A 20,362-nucleotide genomic window follows, 5' to 3' on the forward strand; every position below is an offset into this window, starting at 1 on the left:
CAGGGCTGGTCTTCTTCCTGGCGACCCTGGCGGCAGGGAAAGTGCAAGATGGGTCGACTTGGCCTCTCTCCTTCCGCCTGTTTCGCCCATGGCCCCTCGACGTGACGTGACGGGAGCCTCCCCTTCTGCTCGCCCCATAGGGCCAGCCTCTCGTGGACGCTACAGCGGGGCACACGCCCGCGGCACGGTGTGACCAGTGAAGGGCGGCTGATGGCGAGCGCCCCTGTGCCAGCTACCGTCGGCGCCTTTCATCGGTGCATGGGTGGTTCAGTGGTAGAATTCTCGCCTGCCACGCGGGAGGCCCGGGTTCGATTCCCGGCCCATGCAGTGCGACGTCCCATTTTGGTGCTGCAGCACCGACGTATAGCTGCGCTCCCCTCTGCCGCCTGCTCACACTCGGGGCGCTAGAGCGTGTCCTGCCCCGGCCCTGCTTCCACGCGGGATCCGCCTCTGCCCACTCCCCGGACCTTCTCTGGACTAATGGATGACGCCACCACGCCCTACACCACCTCCATAACGACACCCCCTCCGAACCCAAGAGTGCGCCAGAAACCAGCCTTTGGCAGCCTCCTGGTCCCGTTTCTCTTCACTGCCCTGCCACCGCCTCTGTCCCACGCACTTCACTTCAAGGAATGCCTCCAGGCAGCATGAGCTTGCGGTCGCTCGCCCCACTTCTCTTCACTTTTCACCACGACTACCCCTCTCTCTCTCTCTCTCTCTCTCTCTCTCTCTCTCTCTCTCTCCCCCCCCCCCACGCCCCATCTCCTCTGACTCTCTCTCCACCGCTGGCTCCCCACGTCTAGAAAATCATGCCATCGATGCCCTTCTGGTAGCGAGGAAGTCGCGACTTGGAGTAGAGAAACATCACGTTCCCCTGCACGGGGGTGGGGGAGCGGGTCACACGGTCCCAAATGCCACCCCACCACTAAACGCGTGGCACCTGCACAGCCTCCATTCACCGTGTTCCAGACATGGCACACTCTCTGTCCTTATGAGGCTCACGCGGCAACCCCACCGCCATCACGCCTCTCCCAACCTAACCCCCATCCACCACTTGAGTCCAGGATCCTGCCTTGCTGCTGTCGCTAGGACGTCTTTCCATCTTAGCCCCCGACACATACATGCCCGAGACGTGAATGTGCGTCCTGAAGGCGGCTTACTTATGTCTGCGGTCCAGGTGCATTCCCTACTCCTTTGGGACCTGGGACATGGTCCCCAGTCGCTCTGTCATGCTGTCTGTCCCACCCTTGGCTGCTTGCCCCTTCACCCCAGCCCCACTCCATACTCTGACCCCCTGGCCCAACAGCATCCGTCTCCCCCGACGGGGGTCCCCTTGACCACACCGACTTCATTCTTGCCCAGCCCAGAGCCCAGACAGACCAACCCACTGAAAATCTACCGCTCCTTCCAGCCTCCAGGCTCAGCCTTCCCTCCCTCAGCTCTATCTCCCCCCACCCAACATGTTCTTACACACACACACACACACACACACACACACCCCAGCGCAGCCAACTCTCTCTCTGGCTGCCAGTGCCTCTCTCTCACACGACTCACATCCCCCAGTCCTGGTTTCCTTCAGGCTCTTCAGACACACGCCGGCTCCGCCACCACCTGGGATCCCTCAGACCGCACACGCCACCTGAGATGTGCCTCAACGCCCCAGGCATCGGCACAACCTCCGTGTGACTGGACCGCCTCGTTCCCAGACCTTGGCAGCCAGCCTGTGCACCACCCAGACACCCTGGACTCCTTCTCCTGCCTCCCAGTCCGCGGTCGGCATGCTTCTGTCCTTGCCTTGGTGTCGGCCCCTAGTCCCATGCTGGGGTGGTTGCCAGCCACGGGAACGCACACCTTTGTCCGTCACTGTCACGCACTGACACACACCCACATCTCGCTGGGAAGCAAGCTGGCCTCCCGTGGGGATGCCAAGGCTCTCTCTCCCCAACAGGGTCTGGTCTCTGCAGGCGATCCGACTTTGCCAATATCACCTGAATGTCAAGGGACAGGCTTGGGCGGTTGGTGACCTCTACTTTGCCCCCAAGGAAAGTTTTGGCAGGGAGTTGACTGAGCTCTGCCATTGACTTGGGGGATCGGCCAAGCTCCAAGGTCGATACCGCGCTGGACAGAGGCTGGGACAACTGGGCTGATCGGTGTGAAGGAGAGGATGGGAAGACATTCCACAGCAAATCTAGGCGCTGGGGATGTGCGCCATCTCCGTGTTTTCCTTGCCAGCTGGGGAGAAGTTAGAGAGCGTGGGTGAAGAAATGGGAAACCAACGTCCGCTACAAGTCTATCCTGAACCCCAACTTTCCACGTGCGCTTTGGTCAGCTTGGCTGCTGGGTTTTTCCCACCAGCTCCTGCATCTGCATGCTTCAACGCCCGTGGCCAGGTTGGTCTAACTAGTGGGACCTCTCAAGCGTCATCGTCACATCCAGAACAGGCGAGAAACTCAAACACGTCAACAGTGAGGGGGAGCATGTGTACACACACACACACAAAAACCTCCCCCCCAAAACACACACACCAACAGGCACCCGTCGGGCCACGCGCACGCCATCTGATCCCATTGGAACGTGGGCAGAGAACACACAGGAATGGCCCACCAACGGGTGTATGAAGAGAAAATGCTCAGCCTCGGCAATCTTCGGGGAAATGCCAATGGAAACCACGAGGAGCAGTCATCAACCCCGCTTAGGATGGCTGTCGTTAAACCCGCAGGGAAAATAACCCATCCCGACGAGGAGGTGGACAAAAGGGAAGAATCAGGCACCGTCGGTGGAAAGGTAAATAAGGACGGCCACCCTGAAAAGCAGCATGGAGATTTCTCCAAACGAAACACAGCAAACTGACAAACAAAGGAAACCGCACCTCCACCCTAGCCTTCCGTCTCCTCCAGCCCCTCCCACGCACACAACCACAGGTAGAGCTACGGCTGCCTCCGGCAATCCCACGGGTGGGTATTTATCCAAAGCACAAGGAAATCCGAATATCAGAGGGATACCCGCACCCCCATGTGTAATGCAGCGCTGTTCGCAATTGTAGAAACATCGAATCAACCTAAGAGTCCATCAGTTGGGAAATGGATTAAAGAAATGTGGCGGGGGGGGGGGGTGAGGGCAGCAAATCCTAGTGCCATGTGTGTACCTATGCAACAATCTTGCATGTTCTTCACATGTACCCGAAAACCTAAAATTAAATGTATAATTTAATTTAAATGAATTAAATGAATAAATGAATATATGTAACTAAAAGTATAATTGGATTGTTTGTGACATAAAGAATAAATGTTTGAGGGGATGGATATCCCATTTATTGATACAGGCATGCAATGCATGACAGTAATCATTATCGATGATTGGATAATGATATAAATAATGATTGGATAATCATATGCATGCCTGTATCAAAATATCTCATGCAACCCATAAATATATATACCTACTACGTATCCACAAAAATTAAAAAAATAAATAAATAATTTAAAAACCTACAAAGAAAAATAAAAGAAAATAAAGAAACGTGGCATCTAAACAGCAGGGAATACTACTTGGCCTTGAAACAGAACGAATCCTCTCCTTTGCAGCAACACAGATGGAGCTGGAGGTCACGATGCAACGTCAAGTGAGCCGGGAAGAGAAAGACAGAGATGGCAGGTCCTTACTCCTACCGTGGGAGCTCAAAAAGTCCACCTCGTGGAGGTAGAGCATAGAACGATAGGAACCAGGGGCCGGAGAGGGCGTGTGGGAGACTGGGGTGAAGAGAGGTTGGAGGAAAGGGGTACGAGCCTGTGGTTCGATGGAAGGAATACGTTCTAATGTTCCATCGCAGCGTAGGGCGACTATAGCTAACGGCGATGTATGAGTGTGTGTTTCCAAAGGGCTGGAAGACAGCGCCTGTGATGTTCCCAACAGGGAGAGCTGATAGATACCGACGGGACGGATGCCCTACATGCCCTCAGTTGATCATCCATCACTCCACAATCTACACGTGTTCCCACATATCACAGGAATCCCAACGATAACCCATCCGCACGAAGAAAATCATAATCGTGCTGAAAGAGGGATTGTCACAGCTCTGCCTCCCCGGCGCCATGGCCCGTGGTCTGAGCTCAAGATTCACTGCCATCCTTATCAAAGCCGCTCATGCGCGTGGAGCCCAATCAGGGACTCCGGCCCGCTCAGGGCCTGGCAGGCCGTGGCAAAGCCAGTGCGCTGGCTGGCATGAGTGGCCGTTGCAGGTGGTCCAACCCTGAGGTGCAGATCCCCTGCGGTTGACAGAGAAGTGGCCCGTCAGCACCCCCCCAATCCCCCCCGGGCTTGGATTGGCAGAAGCCTTGCTGCTAGAGAGTCCTGGCCCATTCCGTGGCAAGATGCCACTGAGAGTGTGTGGTGCCGGTGGTGGTGGCGGCGGCGACGGCGGCGGCGGCGGGTCTCCTGGCGACCACGGGAGGAGAAAGCCTGTCCTGGCCAGTGGGCTTTGCCACTGAGGCAGAATGGGAGCGAGGCCAGCACCCGACAAGGAAGAGCTGTGAAGCTGATGTGGCGCAGGTGGCGTCAGGGAAGCCAAAAGGACAAATGGGTGGAGGCAGGCGGGGAGGCTTCTGGCCTCATTGGAGGCGGCCGGGGTTTGTGGCTGGGGCGAGGGAGAAATGATCCAGGCTGGTGGCCGAAACCGGAGGAGTGAAGGCGCCGGGCAGTTGCCAGGCGGAGCCAAAGAAGGAAGACTTCCCTGACCGGGAATCGAACCCGGGCCGCGGCGGTGAGAGCGCCGAATCCTAACCACTAGACCACCAGGGAGGTTCGGCCGCCTGTCCAGGCTTGCGCCTCCTGGCCCCAGTGCCTATGGCCCCAGCACTGGGCGCTACCTTGGCACCTGTCCCCTGCTTGGGTTTAAAACAAACACCCACCGCCAGCCCCCGCCGACGCCGACGCTGCGCCCGCGGCAACCCGCCTGCCCCAGCAGCTCTGGTCCTGTTCGCAGCCCACCCTCCAAACGCCACCACCTCCTTCCCCGGGCGCACACGCGTGCAGCCAGAGGCTAAGCCTGGACACGACGCGGGCTCCGCGGCGCGATACCCCTGCAAAAGGTGGGCTGCTGCGTTGGCCGGGAATCGAACCCGGGTCAACTGCTTGGAAGGCAGCTATGCTCACCACTATACCACCAACGCCGCACGGCACGGGCAGCCACGCCACGCCGGCCCGGGGCTCCCACGAGCGAGCGCGCCTCATAAGGCCGGCGCAGCCCGGCTGGACGCTGCGTCCCTCTGTCTGTCCGTCCGTCTGTCCGTCCGTCCGTCCGTCCGTCCGTCCGTCCGACCGCCCGGCCGCCGCCCTCCGCGTTGCCGCAGCGCCGCCTAAGGCTGCCCCGCGCCCCTCCGGAGCGTGGCTGCTCGGGTCGGACCCCCTGCCTGCCTGCCTGCCACTGGGGGCGCTCTCTCTCCCTCGCCGCCCGGGGCCGCCAGAGCCCTTCTCCACCAGGTGCCCGGCGGGGCCACAGCCGCTGCGCGCCCACAGGGTCCTCACTCCTCCGCCTCCCACCGGGCCGCGGGCCCCGGGCCCCGTGCGAGGCAGGGAGCCTCTTCCGACAGCCACTTTGGGCCGGCCGCTCGTTGGGCGCCGTGGGGGCGAGAGGAGGTCGCCACCGTGTGGCGACTAAGCGGCCGGCGACAAGAAAAGGCAAGAGGTGCGGGGGGCCACGGGGGCTCAGGGGGCAAAGGGGACCACGGGGTGCAAGGGGCCAGGCTGTCCGGGCCCGAGCTGGCGCCCTGCGGCTAGCTGGGGGGCGGAGGGAGGATAGGGTGGGCACAAAGGCTGGGTCCGAGGCGGCGGCCCAAAAAGGACTGCTGCCTCCCCGTCGGGGAATCGAACCCCGGTCTCCCGCGTGACAGGCGGGGATACTCACCACTATACTAACGAGGACGACGGCGACAGCCGCCGGGACGCCACACCCCACTCCGACCGCGGACACCGAGCCCTGCCTTGATCCCCTCCGCCGACCGACCGCAGGGGCCCGCCCGGCACGTGCCCGCCCGCTGTCCGACACCCGACACCCGTCACCGGTGGCGCGACCTAACCCGACACCCAACAAAGCACCCTGCGATCCCACCCGGATCCAGACCGGGACCCCGACAGCTACCCGAGTGGCGTCGAACCTCCCCGCGCGCCCTGTCTGCTGTCTCCAACGCGGGGATCGCGACAGGAGGAAGAGGCGAGGGCGAAACCGCCAGGCCGCTGCTCCCAGAACGTGGTGGGCGCGCGCCCTGCGGGGGTCCCGCCGGCGGAGGCCCGGGGGCGGGGGCGGGGGCGTGCAGGGGCGGCCGGCACCCCGCGGACCGTTTGGGTCCGGGGTAGGGACGCCGGGGCGTCCGCGCCAGAGCCAGCCGGTTGCGTTCACTCGGCGCCCGCTCCGCCCGCGCGGTCCGTCGGTTGCGCACCGAACGCACCGGCCAACGGCGCCGGCTCCCAGGCACGCGAACGGGGACGCGCCACGGCGCGCCGTCAGGATGGCCGAGCGGTCTAAGGCGCTGCGTTCAGGTCGCAGTCTCCCCTGGAGGCGTGGGTTCGAATCCCACTCCTGACAAGCGGACCTTTTGGCCCGCCCACCGCAACCCCGGACCACCTCGCCTCGGCTGCCGCCTTGAGCCCTTGCCCGCGCTCCAAAACTCCAGCCCGCTTCAAGCAAGCCTCCGAAGCGCAGCCGCTTCTCAGGCACGTCCGTTCTTCCTGCCTGCCCACCCACCCATCGGCAGTCACGGAAACAGCCCAGGACTGTGCGCCAGCGCTCCGGACCCTCTACCAATTGCCCTTCCGGCAGACGCGCTCCCCACCCCGTCACGCGCCCTCTTACCAGGTCCAAACACACCGAGCGACCGCGAACGCCCTCCTGGCTCTTCCCTGCAGGTTTCCTCCGTCGGCCTTCTCCTCAATCGCCCTAACAGACACAGGCCTGATTCTCTCGCCTTCCTCCTTTTCCCTCCTTCCTCCCGCCGCCCAGCGCCCACCGCCCAGCGCCCACCGCCCACCGCTCACCGCCCTCGACCCGCCGCCTTGAATCGCCGCTGCGCTGCCCAGAGGCGTCCGGAGTGCACCGCCCGCCCGTTTGCACCCTCCAACTTCTGCCCGCTGAGCAGCAGCGACTCGCTCGTGGAGCCCCGCGCACTTCTGCAACCAGAGGCGCGCCATCCAACATCCTGTCCTCGCCTCCAACCCCTCGGCCCCCGCCTGCCCATTCCATTCTCCTGACACCCTACCCAGGTCGCCGATCCCACCGCGCTAACTGTGCTCCCTTCCCTGTGGGGCCCTAACTGCTAACACCTGCCTGCAGGCGGTCCTCCTGCAGCCCGCACGCCTGCGGGCCAGCGGCGGCGGGATCCCTGCACACTCGCCTGGCAGGCGAGCCCAAACCCGGAAACATAGCCCATGAGGAATCCCGGTGGAAGCTTTAGATCCCGCCCACCGGCCCACAGAGGCCAGGCCCCGCGGGGACCAGCTCTGTGCCACACCGCATTTCCACGTGGGAAACCGCGACCTGGGCCGTCCCAGCCACACCCAGCGCGCCTTCTCCCGGGTCAGCAGCTGCGGCTCTGCCAAAGCGCTCATCTGCTGCTTTGTGGCGCTCAGGCCTCCCTACCGGCCCATCGGGGTCCCGCACCATGTATCAGCCAGTGCGGGGGTGGGGGGCCTGTTCAGAGCGCAGAAGCGAGGCTCTCACGGACTTGGTCGGCGTTTCTGAGCCACACGCAGCGGCTGCGAGACCCGTGACCTTTCAGCGCCCCCTCTCACTGACACCCCCACCCCCCCACCCCGGCGGAGGGCCAGCCCGGCGGGAAAAGGACTTTGGGTCTGGGCCGGGGATCCGCGCTCAGCAAGGCCCGCCACAGCGCACCTGCCCACCTGAGCCATCGGGCGCGGGCCAGGGCTGGTCTTCTTCCTGGCGACCCTGGCGGCAGGGAAAGTGCAAGATGGGTCGACTTGGCCTCTCTCCTTCCGCCTGTTTCGCCCATGGCCCCTCGACGTGACGTGACGGGAGCCTCCCCTTCTGCTCGCCCCATAGGGCCAGCCTCTCGTGGACGCTACAGCGGGGCACACGCCCGCGGCACGGTGTGACCAGTGAAGGGCGGCTGATGGCGAGCGCCCCTGTGCCAGCTACCGTCGGCGCCTTTCATCGGTGCATGGGTGGTTCAGTGGTAGAATTCTCGCCTGCCACGCGGGAGGCCCGGGTTCGATTCCCGGCCCATGCAGTGCGACGTCCCATTTTGGTGCTGCAGCACCGACGTATAGCTGCGCTCCCCTCTGCCGCCTGCTCACACTCGGGGCGCTAGAGCGTGTCCTGCCCCGGCCCTGCTTCCACGCGGGATCCGCCTCTGCCCACTCCCCGGACCTTCTCTGGACTAATGGATGACGCCACCACGCCCTACACCACCTCCATAACGACACCCCCTCCGAACCCAAGAGTGCGCCAGAAACCAGCCTTTGGCAGCCTCCTGGTCCCGTTTCTCTTCACTGCCCTGCCACCGCCTCTGTCCCACGCACTTCACTTCAAGGAATGCCTCCAGGCAGCATGAGCTTGCGGTCGCTCGCCCCACTTCTCTTCACTTTTCACCACGACTACCCCTCTCTCTCTCTCTCTCTCTCTCTCTCTCTCTCTCTCTCTCTCCCCCCCCCCACGCCCCATCTCCTCTGACTCTCTCTCCACCGCTGGCTCCCCACGTCTAGAAAATCATGCCATCGATGCCCTTCTGGTAGCGAGGAAGTCGCGACTTGGAGTAGAGAAACATCACGTTCCCCTGCACGGGGGTGGGGGAGCGGGTCACACGGTCCCAAATGCCACCCCACCACTAAACGCGTGGCACCTGCACAGCCTCCATTCACCGTGTTCCAGACATGGCACACTCTCTGTCCTTATGAGGCTCACGCGGCAACCCCACCGCCATCACGCCTCTCCCAACCTAACCCCCATCCACCACTTGAGTCCAGGATCCTGCCTTGCTGCTGTCGCTAGGACGTCTTTCCATCTTAGCCCCCGACACATACATGCCCGAGACGTGAATGTGCGTCCTGAAGGCGGCTTACTTATGTCTGCGGTCCAGGTGCATTCCCTACTCCTTTGGGACCTGGGACATGGTCCCCAGTCGCTCTGTCATGCTGTCTGTCCCACCCTTGGCTGCTTGCCCCTTCACCCCAGCCCCACTCCATACTCTGACCCCCTGGCCCAACAGCATCCGTCTCCCCCGACGGGGGTCCCCTTGACCACACCGACTTCATTCTTGCCCAGCCCAGAGCCCAGACAGACCAACCCACTGAAAATCTACCGCTCCTTCCAGCCTCCAGGCTCAGCCTTCCCTCCCTCAGCTCTATCTCCCCCCACCCAACATGTTCTTACACACACACACACACACACACACACACACACACACCCCAGCGCAGCCAACTCTCTCTCTGGCTGCCAGTGCCTCTCTCTCACACGACTCACATCCCCCAGTCCTGGTTTCCTTCAGGCTCTTCAGACACACGCCGGCTCCGCCACCACCTGGGATCCCTCAGACCGCACACGCCACCTGAGATGTGCCTCAACGCCCCAGGCATCGGCACAACCTCCGTGTGACTGGACCGCCTCGTTCCCAGACCTTGGCAGCCAGCCTGTGCACCACCCAGACACCCTGGACTCCTTCTCCTGCCTCCCAGTCCGCGGTCGGCATGCTTCTGTCCTTGCCTTGGTGTCGGCCCCTAGTCCCGTGCTGGGGTGGTTGCCAGCCACGGGAACGCACACCTTTGTCCGTCACTGTCACGCACTGACACACACCCACATCTCGCTGGGAAGCAAGCTGGCCTCCCGTGGGGATGCCAAGGCTCTCTCTCCCCAACAGGGTCTGGTCTCTGCAGGCGATCCGACTTTGCCAATATCACCTGAATGTCAAGGGACAGGCTTGGGCGGTTGGTGACCTCTACTTTGCCCCCAAGGAAAGTTTTGGCAGGGAGTTGACTGAGCTCTGCCATTGACTTGGGGGATCGGCCAAGCTCCAAGGTCGATACCGCGCTGGACAGAGGCTGGGACAACTGGGCTGATCGGTGTGAAGGAGAGGATGGGAAGACATTCCACAGCAAATCTAGGCGCTGGGGATGTGCGCCATCTCCGTGTTTTCCTTGCCAGCTGGGGAGAAGTTAGAGAGCGTGGGTGAAGAAATGGGAAACCAACGTCCGCTACAAGTCTATCCTGAACCCCAACTTTCCACGTGCGCTTTGGTCAGCTTGGCTGCTGGGTTTTTCCCACCAGCTCCTGCATCTGCATGCTTCAACGCCCGTGGCCAGGTTGGTCTAACTAGTGGGACCTCTCAAGCGTCATCGTCACATCCAGAACAGGCGAGAAACTCAAACACGTCAACAGTGAGGGGGAGCATGTGTACACACACACACACAAAAACCTCCCCCCCAAAACACACACACCAACAGGCACCCGTCGGGCCACGCGCACGCCATCTGATCCCATTGGAACGTGGGCAGAGAACACACAGGAATGGCCCACCAACGGGTGTATGAAGAGAAAATGCTCAGCCTCGGCAATCTTCGGGGAAATGCCAATGGAAACCACGAGGAGCAGTCATCAACCCCGCTTAGGATGGCTGTCGTTAAACCCGCAGGGAAAATAACCCATCCCGACGAGGAGGTGGACAAAAGGGAAGAATCAGGCACCGTCGGTGGAAAGGTAAATAAGGACGGCCACCCTGAAAAGCAGCATGGAGATTTCTCCAAACGAAACACAGCAAACTGACAAACAAAGGAAACCGCACCTCCACCCTAGCCTTCCGTCTCCTCCAGCCCCTCCCACGCACACAACCACAGGTAGAGCTACGGCTGCCTCCGGCAATCCCACGGGTGGGTATTTATCCAAAGCACAAGGAAATCCGAATATCAGAGGGATACCCGCACCCCCATGTGTAATGCAGCGCTGTTCGCAATTGTAGAAACATCGAATCAACCTAAGAGTCCATCAGTTGGGAAATGGATTAAAGAAATGTGGCGGGGGGGGGGTGAGGGCAGCAAATCCTAGTGCCATGTGTGTACCTATGCAACAATCTTGCATGTTCTTCACATGTACCCGAAAACCTAAAATTAAATGTATAATTTAATTTAAATGAATTAAATGAAAAAATGAATATATGTAACTAAAAGTATAATTGGATTGTTTGTGACATAAAGAATAAATGTTTGAGGGGATGGATATCCCATTTATTGATACAGGCATGCAATGCATGACAGTAATCATTATCGATGATTGGATAATGATATAAATAATGATTGGATAATCATATGCATGCCTGTATCAAAATATCTCATGCAACCCATAAATATATATACCTACTACGTATCCACAAAAATTAAAAAAATAAATAAATAATTTAAAAACCTACAAAGAAAAATAAAAGAAAATAAAGAAACGTGGCATCTAAACAGCAGGGAATACTACTTGGCCTTGAAACAGAACGAATCCTCTCCTTTGCAGCAACACAGATGGAGCTGGAGGTCACGATGCAACGTCAAGTGAGCCGGGAAGAGAAAGACAGAGATGGCAGGTCCTTACTCCTACCGTGGGAGCTCAAAAAGTCCACCTCGTGGAGGTAGAGCATAGAACGATAGGAACCAGGGGCCGGAGAGGGCGTGTGGGAGACTGGGGTGAAGAGAGGTTGGAGGAAAGGGGTACGAGCCTGTGGTTCGATGGAAGGAATACGTTCTAATGTTCCATCGCAGCGTAGGGCGACTATAGCTAACGGCGATGTATGAGTGTGTGTTTCCAAAGGGCTGGAAGACAGCGCCTGTGATGTTCCCAACAGGGAGAGCTGATAGATACCGACGGGACGGATGCCCTACATGCCCTCAGTTGATCATCCATCACTCCACAATCTACACGTGTTCCCACATATCACAGGAATCCCAACGATAACCCATCCGCACGAAGAAAATCATAATCGTGCTGAAAGAGGGATTGTCACAGCTCTGCCTCCCCGGCGCCATGGCCCGTGGTCTGAGCTCAAGATTCACTGCCATCCTTATCAAAGCCGCTCATGCGCGTGGAGCCCAATCAGGGACTCCGGCCCGCTCAGGGCCTGGCAGGCCGTGGCAAAGCCAGTGCGCTGGCTGGCATGAGTGGCCGTTGCAGGTGGTCCAACCCTGAGGTGCAGATCCCCTGCGGTTGACAGAGAAGTGGCCCGTCAGCACCCCCCCAATCCCCCCCGGGCTTGGATTGGCAGAAGCCTTGCTGCTAGAGAGTCCTGGCCCATTCCGTGGCAAGATGCCACTGAGAGTGTGTGGTGCCGGTGGTGGTGGCGGCGGCGACGGCGGCGGCGGGTCTCCTGGCGACCACGGGAGGAGAAAGCCTGTCCTGGCCAGTGGGCTTTGCCACCGAGGCAGAATGGGAGCGAGGCCAGCACCCGACAAGGAAGAGCTGTGAAGCTGATGTGGCGCAGGTGGCGTCAGGGAAGCCAAAAGGACAAATGGGTGGAGGCAGGCGGGGAGGCTTCTGGCCTCATTGGAGGCGGCCGGGGTTTGTGGCTGGGGCGAGGGAGAAATGATCCAGGCTGGTGGCCGAAACCGGAGGAGTGAAGGCGCCGGGCAGTTGCCAGGCGGAGCCAAAGAAGGAAGACTTCCCTGACCGGGAATCGAACCCGGGCCGCGGCGGTGAGAGCGCCGAATCCTAACCACTAGACCACCAGGGAGGTTCGGCCGCCTGTCCAGGCTTGCGCCTCCTGGCCCCAGTGCCTATGGCCCCAGCACTGGGCGCTACCTTGGCACCTGTCCCCTGCTTGGGTTTAAAACAAACACCCACCGCCAGCCCCCGCCGACGCCGACGCTGCGCCCGCGGCAACCCGCCTGCCCCAGCAGCTCTGGTCCTGTTCGCAGCCCACCCTCCAAACGCCACCACCTCCTTCCCCGGGCGCACACGCGTGCAGCCAGAGGCTAAGCCTGGACACGACGCGGGCTCCGCGGCGCGATACCCCTGCAAAAGGTGGGCTGCTGCGTTGGCCGGGAATCGAACCCGGGTCAACTGCTTGGAAGGCAGCTATGCTCACCACTATACCACCAACGCCGCACGGCACGGGCAGCCACGCCACGCCGGCCCGGGGCTCCCACGAGCGAGCGCGCCTCATAAGGCCGGCGCAGCCCGGCTGGACGCTGCGTCCCTCTGTCTGTCCGTCCGTCTGTCCGTCCGTCCGTCCGTCCGTCCGTCCGTCCGACCACCCGGCCGCCGCCCTCCGCGTTGCCGCAGCGCCGCCTAAGGCTGCCCCGCGCCCCTCCGGAGCGTGGCTGCTCGGGTCGGACCCCCTGCCTGCCTGCCTGCCACTGGGGGCGCTCTCTCTCCCTCGCCGCCCGGGGCCGCCAGAGCCCTTCTCCACCAGGTGCCCGGCGGGGCCACAGCCGCTGCGCGCCCACAGGGTCCTCACTCCTCCGCCTCCCACCGGGCCGCGGGCCCCGGGCCCCGTGCGAGGCAGGGAGCCTCTTCCGACAGCCACTTTGGGCCGGCCGCTCGTTGGGCGCCGTGGGGGCGAGAGGAGGTCGCCACCGTGTGGCGACTAAGCGGCCGGCGACAAGAAAAGGCAAGAGGTGCGGGGGGCCACGGGGGCTCAGGGGGCAAAGGGGACCACGGGGTGCAAGGGGCCAGGCTGTCCGGGCCCGAGCTGGCGCCCTGCGGCTAGCTGGGGGGCGGAGGGAGGATAGGGTGGGCACAAAGGCTGGGTCCGAGGCGGCGGCCCAAAAAGGACTGCTGCCTCCCCGTCGGGGAATCGAACCCCGGTCTCCCGCGTGACAGGCGGGGATACTCACCACTATACTAACGAGGACGACGGCGACAGCCGCCGGGACGCCACACCCCACTCCGACCGCGGACACCGAGCCCTGCCTTGATCCCCTCCGCCGACCGACCGCAGGGGCCCGCCCGGCACGTGCCCGCCCGCTGTCCGACACCCGACACCCGTCACCGGTGGCGCGACCTAACCCGACACCCAACAAAGCACCCTGCGATCCCACCCGGATCCAGACCGGGACCCCGACAGCTACCCGAGTGGCGTCGAACCTCCCCGCGCGCCCTGTCTGCTGTCTCCAACGCGGGGATCGCGACAGGAGGAAGAGGCGAGGGCGAAACCGCCAGGCCGCTGCTCCCAGAACGTGGTGGGCGCGCGCCCTGCGGGGGTCCCGCCGGCGGAGGCCCGGGGGCGGGGGCGGGGGCGTGCAGGGGCGGCCGGCACCCCGCGGACCGTTTGGGTCCGGGGTAGGGACGCCGGGGCGTCCGCGCCAGAGCCAGCCGGTTGCGTTCACTCGGCGCCCGCTCCGCCCGCGCGGTCCGTCGGTTGCGCACCGAACGCACCGGCCAACGGCGCCGGCTCCCAGGCACGCGAACGGGGACGCGCCACGGCGCGCCGTCAGGATGGCCGAGCGGTCTAAGGCGCTGCGTTCAGGTCGCAGTCTCCCCTGGAGGCGTGGGTTCGAATCCCACTCCTGACAAGCGGACCTTTTGGCCCGCCCACCGCAACCCCGGACCACCTCGCCTCGGCTGCCGCCTTGAGCCCTTGCCCGCGCTCCAAAACTCCAGCCCGCTTCAAGCAAGCCTCCGAAGCGCAGCCGCTTCTCAGGCACGTCCGTTCTTCCTGCCTGCCCACCCACCCATCGGCAGTCACGGAAACAGCCCAGGACTGTGCGCCAGCGCTCCGGACCCTCTACCAATTGCCCTTCCGGCAGACGCGCTCCCCACCCCGTCACGCACCCTCTTACCAGGTCCAAACACACCGAGCGACCGCGAACGCCCTCCTGGCTCTTCCCTGCAGGTTTCCTCCGTCGGCCTTCTCCTCAATCGCCCTAACAGACACAGGCCTGATTCTCTCGCCTTCCTCCTTTTCCCTCCTTCCTCCCGCCGCCCAGCGCCCACCGCCCAGCGCCCACCGCCCACCGCTCACCGCCCTCGACCCGCCGCCTTGAATCGCCGCTGCGCTGCCCAGAGGCGTCCGGAGTGCACCGCCCGCCCGTTTGCACCCTCCAACTTCTGCCCGCTGAGCAGCAGCGACTCGCTCGTGGAGCCCCGCGCACTTCTGCAACCAGAGGCGCGCCATCCAACATCCTGTCCTCGCCTCCAACCCCTCGGCCCCCGCCTGCCCATTCCATTCTCCTGACACCCTACCCAGGTCGCCGATCCCACCGCGCTAACTGTGCTCCCTTCCCTGTGGGGCCCTAACTGCTAACACCTGCCTGCAGGCGGTCCTCCTGCAGCCCGCACGCCTGCGGGCCAGCGGCGGCGGGATCCCTGCACACTCGCCTGGCAGGCGAGCCCAAACCCGGAAACATAGCCCATGAGGAATCCCGGTGGAAGCTTTAGATCCCGCCCACCGGCCCACAGAGGCCAGGCCCCGCGGGGACCAGCTCTGTGCCACACCGCATTTCCACGTGGGAAACCGCGACCTGGGCCGTCCCAGCCACACCCAGCGCGCCTTCTCCCGGGTCAGCAGCTGCGGCTCTGCCAAAGCGCTCATCTGCTGCTTTGTGGCGCTCAGGCCTCCCTACCGGCCCATCGGGGTCCCGCACCATGTATCAGCCAGTGCGGGGGTGGGGGGCCTGTTCAGAGCGCAGAAGCGAGGCTCTCACGGACTTGGTCGGCGTTTCTGAGCCACACGCAGCGGCTGCGAGACCCGTGACCTTTCAGCGCCCCCTCTCGCTGACACCCCCACCCCCCCACCCCGGCGGAGGGCCAGCCCGGCGGGAAAAGGACTTTGGGTCTGGGCCGGGGATCCGCGCTCAGCAAGGCCCGCCACAGCGCACCTGCCCACCTGAGCCATCGGGCGCGGGCCAGGGCTGGTCTTCTTCCTGGCGACCCTGGCGGCAGGGAAAGTGCAAGATGGGTCGACTTGGCCTCTCTCCTTCCGCCTGTTTCGCCCATGGCCCCTCGACGTGACGTGACGGGAGCCTCCCCTTCTGCTCGCCCCATAGGGCCAGCCTCTCGTGGACGCTACAGCGGGGCACACGCCCGCGGCACGGTGTGACCAGTGAAGGGCGGCTGATGGCGAGCGCCCCTGTGCCAGCTACCGTCGGCGCCTTTCATCGGTGCATGGGTGGTTCAGTGGTAGAATTCTCGCCTGCCACGCGGGAGGCCCGGGTTCGATTCCTGGCCCATGCAGTGCGACGTCCCATTTTGGTGCTGCAGCACCGACGTATAGCTGCGCTCCCCTCTGCCGCCTGCTCACACTCGGGGCGCTAGAGCGTGTCCTGCCCCGGCCCTGCTTCCACGCGGGATCCGCCTCTGCCCACTCCCCGGACCTTCTCTGGACTAATGGATGACGCCACCACGCCCTACACCACCTCCATAACGACACCCCCTCCGAACCCAAGAGTGCGCCAGAAACCAGCCTTTGGCAGCCTCCTGGTCCCGTTTCTCTTCACTGCCCTGCCACCGCCTCTGTCCCACGCACTTCACTTCAAGGAATGCCTCCAGGCAGCATGAGCTTGCGGTCGCTCGCCCCACTTCTCTTCACTTTTCACCACGACTACCCGTCTCTCTCTCTCTCTCTCTCTCTCTCTCTCTCTCTCTCTCTCTCTCTCCCCCCCCCCCCCACGCCCCATCTCCTCTGACTCTCTCTCCACCGCTGGCTCCCCACGTCTAGAAAATCATGCCATCGATGCCCTTCTGGTAGCGAGGAAGTCGCGACTTGGAGTAGAGAAACATCACGTTCCCCTGCACGGGGGTGGGGGAGCGGGTCACACGGTCCCAAATGCCACCCCACCACTAAACGCGTGGCACCTGCACAGCCTCCATTCACCGTGTTCCAGACATGGCACACTCTCTGTCCTTATGAGGCTCACGCGGCAACCCCACCGCCATCACGCCTCTCCCAACCTAACCCCCATCCACCACTTGAGTCCAGGATCCTGCCTTGCTGCTGTCGCTAGGACGTCTTTCCATCTTAGCCCCCGACACATACATGCCCGAGACGTGAATGTGCGTCCTGAAGGCGGCTTACTTATGTCTGCGGTCCAGGTGCATTCCCTACTCCTTTGGGACCTGGGACATGGTCCCCAGTCGCTCTGTCATGCTGTCTGTCCCACCCTTGGCTGCTTGCCCCTTCACCCCAGCCCCACTCCATACTCTGACCCCCTGGCCCAACAGCATCCGTCTCCCCCGACGGGGGTCCCCTTGACCACACCGACTTCATTCTTGCCCAGCCCAGAGCCCAGACAGACCAACCCACTGAAAATCTACCGCTCCTTCCAGCCTCCAGGCTCAGCCTTCCCTCCCTCAGCTCTATCTCCCCCCACCCAACATGTTCTTACACACACACACACACACACACACACACACACACACACACACACACCCCAGCGCAGCCAACTCTCTCTCTGGCTGCCAGTGCCTCTCTCTCACACGACTCACATCCCCCAGTCCTGGTTTCCTTCAGGCTCTTCAGACACACGCCGGCTCCGCCACCACCTGGGATCCCTCAGACCGCACACGCCACCTGAGATGTGCCTCAACGCCCCAGGCATCGGCACAACCTCCGTGTGACTGGACCGCCTCGTTCCCAGACCTTGGCAGCCAGCCTGTGCACCACCCAGACACCCTGGACTCCTTCTCCTGCCTCCCAGTCCGCGGTCGGCATGCTTCTGTCCTTGCCTTGGTGTCGGCCCCTAGTCCCGTGCTGGGGTGGTTGCCAGCCACGGGAACGCACACCTTTGTCCGTCACTGTCACGCACTGACACACACCCACATCTCGCTGGGAAGCAAGCTGGCCTCCCGTGGGGATGCCAAGGCTCTCTCTCCCCAACAGGGTCTGGTCTCTGCAGGCGATCCGACTTTGCCAATATCACCTGAATGTCAAGGGACAGGCTTGGGCGGTTGGTGACCTCTACTTTGCCCCCAAGGAAAGTTTTGGCAGGGAGTTGACTGAGCTCTGCCATTGACTTGGGGGATCGGCCAAGCTCCAAGGTCGATACCGCGCTGGACAGAGGCTGGGACAACTGGGCTGATCGGTGTGAAGGAGAGGATGGGAAGACATTCCACAGCAAATCTAGGCGCTGGGGATGTGCGCCATCTCCGTGTTTTCCTTGCCAGCTGGGGAGAAGTTAGAGAGCGTGGGTGAAGAAATGGGAAACCAACGTCCGCTACAAGTCTATCCTGAACCCCAACTTTCCACGTGCGCTTTGGTCAGCTTGGCTGCTGGGTTTTTCCCACCAGCTCCTGCATCTGCATGCTTCAACGCCCGTGGCCAGGTTGGTCTAACTAGTGGGACCTCTCAAGCGTCATCGTCACATCCAGAACAGGCGAGAAACTCAAACACGTCAACAGTGAGGGGGAGCATGTGTACACACACACACACAAAAACCTCCCCCCCAAAACACACACACCAACAGGCACCCGTCGGGCCACGCGCACGCCATCTGATCCCATTGGAACGTGGGCAGAGAACACACAGGAATGGCCCACCAACGGGTGTATGAAGAGAAAATGCTCAGCCTCGGCAATCTTCGGGGAAATGCCAATGGAAACCACGAGGAGCAGTCATCAACCCCGCTTAGGATGGCTGTCGTTAAACCCGCAGGGAAAATAACCCATCCCGACGAGGAGGTGGACAAAAGGGAAGAATCAGGCACCGTCGGTGGAAAGGTAAATAAGGACGGCCACCCTGAAAAGCAGCATGGAGATTTCTCCAAAGGAAACACAGCAAACTGACAAACAAAGGAAACCGCACCTCCACCCTAGCCTTCCGTCTCCTCCAGCCCCTCCCACGCACACAACCACAGGTAGAGCTACGGCTGCCTCCGGCAATCCCACGGGTGGGTATTTATCCAAAGCACAAGGAAATCCGAATATCAGAGGGATACCCGCACCCCCATGTGTAATGCAGCGCTGTTCGCAATTGTAGAAACATCGAATCAACCTAAGATTCCATCAGTTGGGAAATGGATTAAAGAAATGTGGCGGGGCGGGGGGGTGAGGGCAGCAAATCCTAGTGCCATGTGTGTACCTATGCAACAATCTTGCATGTTCTTCACATGTACCCGAAAACCTAAAATTAAATGTATAATTTAATTTAAATGAATTAAATGAAAAAATGAATATATGTAACTAAAAGTATAATTGGATTGTTTGTGACATAAAGAATAAATGTTTGAGGGGATGGATATCCCATTTATTGATACAGGCATGCAATGCATGACAGTAATCATTATCGATGATTGGATAATGATATAAATAATGATTGGATAATCATATGCATGCCTGTATCAAAATATCTCATGCAACCCATAAATATATATACCTACTACGTATCCACAAAAATTAAAAAAATAAATAAATAATTTAAAAACCTACAAAGAAAAATAAAAGAAAATAAAGAAACGTGGCATCTAAACAGCAGGGAATACTACTTGGCCTTGAAACAGAACGAATCCTCTCCTTTGCAGCAACACAGATGGAGCTGGAGGTCACGATGCAACGTCAAGTGAGCCGGGAAGAGAAAGACAGAGATGGCAGGTCCTTACTCCTACCGTGGGAGCTCAAAAAGTCCACCTCGTGGAGGTAGAGCATAGAACGATAGGAACCAGGGGCCGGAGAGGGCGTGTGGGAGACTGGGGTGAAGAGAGGTTGGAGGAAAGGGGTACGAGCCTGTGGTTCGATGGAAGGAATACGTTCTAATGTTCCATCGCAGCGTAGGGCGACTATAGCTAACGGCGATGTATGAGTGTGTGTTTCCAAAGGGCTGGAAGACAGCGCCTGTGATGTTCCCAACAGGGAGAGCTGATAGATACCGACGGGACGGATGCCCTACATGCCCTCAGTTGATCATCCATCACTCCACAATCTACACGTGTTCCCACATATCACAGGAATCCCAACGATAACCCATCCGCACGAAGAAAATCATAATCGTGCTGAAAGAGGGATTGTCACAGCTCTGCCTCCCCGGCGCCATGGCCCGTGGTCTGAGCTCAAGATTCACTGCCATCCTTATCAAAGCCGCTCATGCGCGTGGAGCCCAATCAGGGACTCCGGCCCGCTCAGGGCCTGGCAGGCCGTGGCAAAGCCAGTGCGCTGGCTGGCATGAGTGGCCGTTGCAGGTGGTCCAACCCTGAGGTGCAGATCCCCTGCGGTTGACAGAGAAGTGGCCCGTCAGCACCCCCCCAATCCCCCCCGGGCTTGGATTGGCAGAAGCCTTGCTGCTAGAGAGTCCTGGCCCATTCCGTGGCAAGATGCCACTGAGAGTGTGTGGTGCCGGTGGTGGTGGCGGCGGCGGCGGGTCTCCTGGCGACCACGGGAGGAGAAAGCCTGTCCTGGCCAGTGGGCTTTGCCACCGAGGCAGAATGGGAGCGAGGCCAGCACCCGACAAGGAAG

General features: G+C 61.2%; 8 non-coding genes across 8 annotated transcripts; 2 read left to right on the forward strand and 6 right to left on the reverse strand.

Moving 5' to 3' along the window:
* Positions 1-4,725: 4,725 nt before the first annotated feature.
* Positions 4,726-4,797, reverse strand: TRNAE-CUC (transfer RNA glutamic acid (anticodon CUC)). Its single transcript has one exon. It is a non-coding gene; the product is annotated as a tRNA-Glu (tRNA).
* Positions 4,798-5,096: 299 nt separating this feature from the next.
* Positions 5,097-5,168, reverse strand: TRNAG-UCC (transfer RNA glycine (anticodon UCC)). The gene has a single exon. It is a non-coding gene; the product is annotated as a tRNA-Gly (tRNA).
* Positions 5,169-5,847: 679 nt separating this feature from the next.
* On the reverse strand, positions 5,848-5,919 carry TRNAD-GUC (transfer RNA aspartic acid (anticodon GUC)). Its single transcript has one exon. It is a non-coding gene; the product is annotated as a tRNA-Asp (tRNA).
* A 578-nt stretch (positions 5,920-6,497) lies between these two features.
* TRNAL-CAG (transfer RNA leucine (anticodon CAG)) lies at positions 6,498-6,580 on the forward strand. The gene has a single exon. It is a non-coding gene; the product is annotated as a tRNA-Leu (tRNA).
* A 6,058-nt stretch (positions 6,581-12,638) lies between these two features.
* Positions 12,639-12,710, reverse strand: TRNAE-CUC (transfer RNA glutamic acid (anticodon CUC)). Its single transcript has one exon. It is a non-coding gene; the product is annotated as a tRNA-Glu (tRNA).
* Positions 12,711-13,009: 299 nt separating this feature from the next.
* On the reverse strand, positions 13,010-13,081 carry TRNAG-UCC (transfer RNA glycine (anticodon UCC)). Its single transcript has one exon. It is a non-coding gene; the product is annotated as a tRNA-Gly (tRNA).
* A 679-nt stretch (positions 13,082-13,760) lies between these two features.
* On the reverse strand, positions 13,761-13,832 carry TRNAD-GUC (transfer RNA aspartic acid (anticodon GUC)). The gene has a single exon. It is a non-coding gene; the product is annotated as a tRNA-Asp (tRNA).
* Positions 13,833-14,410: 578 nt separating this feature from the next.
* Positions 14,411-14,493, forward strand: TRNAL-CAG (transfer RNA leucine (anticodon CAG)). Its single transcript has one exon. It is a non-coding gene; the product is annotated as a tRNA-Leu (tRNA).
* The last annotated feature ends 5,869 nt before the right edge of the window (positions 14,494-20,362 follow it).

This window comes from Aotus nancymaae, unplaced genomic scaffold (assembly GCF_030222135.1).
Source record: "Aotus nancymaae isolate 86718 unplaced genomic scaffold, 86718_ANA_hifiasm-v0.15.2.pri h1tg000108l, whole genome shotgun sequence".
NCBI lineage: Eukaryota > Metazoa > Chordata > Mammalia > Primates > Aotidae > Aotus > Aotus nancymaae.